Genomic DNA, 4,858 nt, shown 5'->3' on the forward strand with positions numbered 1-4,858 from the left:
TGCAGATCAGGTGCTGTCAAAATTTTCCAATGGCTTCCCATGACTCCCTACTTTTATAAAACATTTTTGTCATATTTACTTTGCCTCTGTCTGAACCATTTGGAAATGAGTTGAAGATATCATGATACTTATCCCTAAATACTCCAGAATGCTTTCCTGACACTAGTGGCATTCTTTTTCATAGTCACAATACCATTATCATCCTCAAGAAAATTACTGATTCAGTAATACATCTAACATCCAGCCCACATTCAAATTTCCCCATTATCCTCCAAAGTCTTATAGCTGTTTTTTTCCCGCACCATCGATCAGAATTCAATTAAGGTACACACATTGCAGTAGTTGTGTTTCTTTAGTCTAATTTAGAACTATGTGGAAATGGCAACCCACTCCAGTATTCTTTCCTGGGAAATCCCATGGAAAGAGGAGCTTGGTAGGCTACAGTCCATGGAGTCGCAGAGTTGTACATGACTTAGTGACTGAACAACAACATCAATGCTGTCTAATGCAATGCTGTCTAATATAGTAGACTCTAGTCACATGTAGTGAAAGTGAAAAAGCACTGGAGAAGGAAATGGCAACCCACTCCAGTGTTCTTGCCTGGAGAATCCCAGGGATGTGGGAGCCTTGTGGGCTGCCGTTTATGGGGTCGCACAGAGTCGGATATGACTGAAGTGACTTAGCAGCAGCAGCAGCAGTCACATGTAACTACTGAGCTGAATGCTGTTAATGTGATTGAGATGTGCTGTGAGTTAAAATGCATGCCAGTTTTTATTTTGTACAGAAAAAATAACATATATCAGTTTGGGGGAGGAGCCAAGATGGCGGAAATGTAGGACGGGGAGAACACTTTCTCCCCCACAAATTCATCAAAAGAGCATTTAAACGTCGAGTAAATTCCACAAAACAACTTCTGAATGCCGGCAGAGGACATCAGGCACCCAGAAAAGCAACCCAACTCTTCGAAAGGAGGTAGGAAAAAATATAAAAGACAAAAAAAGAGACAAAAGAGGGAGGGATGGAGTTCTGTCCCAGGAAGGGAGTCTTAAAAAGAAGTTTCCAAACACCAGGAAACCTTCTCACTGCCGAATCTGTGCTGAGCTTTGGAAGCACAGAGGGCAACATAAAAGGGAGAAAAAAAATAAATAAACAATTAAAAATCGCAGATTGTGAGCCCTACGGTAACTCCCCCAGCGGAGAAGCAGCACAGACGCCTGCACACGGCATTAGCAAGCGGGGGCTGGGCAGGGAAGCGCGGCGCGGGCTGTGTCCCTTAGAGTAAGAATCGGGCCCGAATGTCCTGAGCGCTATCTGAGCGAACTAATTTGGGCTAGCAAACCAGACTGTGGGATATCTACCACGCAAAAAGCCAGCCCTAACCTAAGACACCGCCAGGCCCGCGCACAGAACAAAGGACTGAACAGAGATAGCCGGCTGCAGACCTTCCCCCTCCGGTGACAGGCAGCCAGAGCCGGAAGGGGGCAATCGCAGCCCCAGAGAGACACTATCTATAAAACTGTAAGCAGGCTTCTTTGCTAACTAAAACTTCTTGGGGGTCTGGACGGTCAACATCTGCCTGAGAAGGTGCGCCGGTTTTACACCCAGATAACCGAGTGGCAGGGAGGCGATAAGTTGCAGCATTGGCGCTCGCCAAACACCTCATCACCTGAGCTGCTCGGATCTGGGAAGGGCACAAAACGCAGGCCCAACCGAGTCTGTGCCTCTGAGGACTACCCAAGTGCCTGAACCTGAGCGGCTTGGACCTGGGAGCTCAGCTCAGGGCCGGCCTCTGATTGTTCCCGGCGGAACAACCTAGAGCCCGAGCAGTGTGGGCAGGGAGGCTACACGCGCCGTGAGCGGGGGCAGACCCAGTGTGGCTGAGGCACTGCGAGCGCACGCCAGTGTTATCTGTTTGTAGCATCCCTCCCTCCCTCCCCACAGCACGGCTGAACAAGTGAGCCTAAATTAAAAAAAAAAAATAGTGTCCTCCACCGTCCCCTTTGTGTCAGGGCGGGAACCAGACACTGAAGAGACCAGCAAACAGAAGAAGCTATAACAGAGGGAAATGCCTTGGAAGCTACAGGCCATAGATTAAAACCCTGTGGTTACTATGGACTACATAGGAAGGGGCCTATAGATCTTGAGAAATATAAGTCGGACCAAGGAACTAGCCGAAAATGAACTGAACCCACAATACTCACAACAAAACCAGAGAAAGACCTAGATATATTTTTACTATTTTTACGATCTATCTTTCTTTTTTTTTTAATTTTTAAAAAAAAATTTTTAAGTCCTTTATTGTCCTTTAATTTTCACTTTTATAACTATTACTTTGCAAAAAAAAAGACCCTATTTTTTTTTCTTCTTCAGCAAACTTCATATATATATTTTATAATTTTTTGACCATTTTTTTTTCTTTTTCTTCTTTTCTTTAACATTGTATTTTTGAAATTCCAAACTCTACTCTAGATTTTTAATTTTAGCCTTTTGGTATATGTTATCAATTTTGTACCTATAGTTTTTTTCATAATTTCTGTGATTTTTTTTTTCTCTGTTTCTTTCTCTTCTTCTTTTGTATAACATCATATATCTGCAATTCCAAACTCTACTCAAGATTTTTAATTTATGCTCTTTGGTATTTGATATCAATTTTGTACCTGTATTTTCTTTATAATTTTTGCGACATTGTTTTTGTTGGTTTGTTTGTTTTCTCTCTTTATTTTTCGTCTTCTTTTTTTAACATTGTATTTTTGAAATTCCAAACTCTACTCTAGATTTTTAACTTTTGCTTTTTGGTATTAGTTATCAATTTTGTACCTGTAGTTTCTTTATAATTTTTGCGACCTTGTTTGTTTTTCTTTGTTCGTTTTTTTCTCTCTTTCTTTTCCTTCTTCTTTTCTTTAACATCGTATTTTTGAAATTCCAAACTCTACTCTAGATTTTTAATTTTAGCCTTTTGGTATATGTTATTAATTTTGTACCTATAGTTTTTTTTTTATAATTTCTGTGACTTTTTTTTTCTTTTTTTTCCCTCTGTTTCTTTCTCTTCTTCTTTTATATAACATCGTATATCTGCAATTCCAAACTCTACTCAAGATTTTTAATTTATGCTTTTTGGTATTTGATATCAATTTTGTACCTGTATTTTCTTTATAATTTTTGCGACATTGTTTTTGTTGGTTTGTTTGTTTTCTCTCTTTATTTTTCTTCTTCTTTTTTTTTAACATTGTATTTTTGAAATTCCAAACTCTACTCTAGATTTTTAATTTTTGCTTTTTGGTATTAGTTATCAATTTTGTACCTGTAGTTTCTTTATAATTTTCACGACCTTGTTTGTTTTTCTTTGTTCGTTTTTTCTCTCTTTCTTTTCCTTCTTCTTTTCATTTACATCGCATTTTTGAAATTCCAAACTCTACTCTAGATTTTTAATTTTTGCTTTTATGTATTTGTTACCAATTTTGTACCTTTAAGAACCCAATCTTCAGGACCCATTTTTCACTAGGGAACGAGATTACTGGCTTGACTGCTCTCTCTCCCTGTGGACTCTCCGTTTTCTCCACCAGGTCGCCTGTGTCTCCTCCCTAACCCCTCTCTACTCTACCCAACTCTGTGAATTTCTGTGTGTTCCAGACGGTGGAGAACACTTAGGGAACTGATTACTGGCTGGATCTGTCTCCCTTCTTTTCATTTCCCCCTTTTATCCTTCTGGCCACCTCTGTCTCCTTCCTCCTTCTTCTCTTCTCTGTATAACTCCGTGAACATCTCTGAGTGGTCCAGTTGTGGAGTACACATAAGGAAGTGACTACTGGCTAGCCCACTCTCTCCACTATTGATTCCACCTCATCTCATTTGGGTCACCTCTAACTCCCTCCTCCCACTTCTCTTCTCCATGTAACACTGTGAACCTCTCTGAGTGACCCTCACGGTAGAGAAACTTTTCATGTTTAACGTAGATGTTTTATCAATGGTGCTGTATAGAAGGAGAAGTTTTGAAACTACTGTAAAAATAAGACCGATAACTGGAAGTAGGAGGCTTAAGTCCAAACCCTGACTCCAGGGAACTCCTGACTCCAAGGAATATTAATTGACAGGAGCTCATCAATGGCCTCCATACCAACACTGAAACCAAGCACCACACAAGGGCCAACAAGTTCCAGGGCAAGACATACCAAGCAAATTCTCCAGCAACAAAGGAACACAGCCCTGAGCTTCAAGATACAGGCTGCCCAAAGTCACCCCAAAACCATCGACATCTCATAACTCATTACTGGACACTTCATTGCACTCCAGAGAGAATAAATCCAGCTCCACCCACCAGAACACCGACACAAGCTTCCCTAACCAAGAAACCTTGACAAGCCACCTGTACAAACCCACACACAGTGAGGAAATGCCACAATAAAGAGAACTCCACAAACTGCCAGAATACAGAAAGGACACCCCAAACTCAGCAATTTAAACAAGATGAAGAGACAGAGGAATAGCCAGCAGATAAAGGAACAGGATAAATGCCCACCAAATCAAACAAAACAGGAAGAGATAGGGAATCTACCTGATAAAGAATTCTGAATAATGATAGTGAAATTGATCCAAAATCTTGAAATTAAAATGGAATCACAGATAAATAACCTGGAGGCAAGGATTGAGAAGATGCAAGAAAGGTTTAACAAGGACTTAGAAGAAATAAAAAAGAGTCAATATATAATGAATAATGAAATAAGTGAAATTAAAAACACTCTGGAGGCAACAAATAGTAGAATAACAGAGGCAGAAGAAAGGATTAGTGAATTAGAAGATAGAATGGTAGAAATAAATGAATCAGAGAGGATAAAAGAAAAACAAATTAAAAGAAATGAGG

Source organism: Bubalus bubalis, chromosome 2, assembly GCF_019923935.1.
Source record: "Bubalus bubalis isolate 160015118507 breed Murrah chromosome 2, NDDB_SH_1, whole genome shotgun sequence".
NCBI lineage: Eukaryota > Metazoa > Chordata > Mammalia > Artiodactyla > Bovidae > Bubalus > Bubalus bubalis.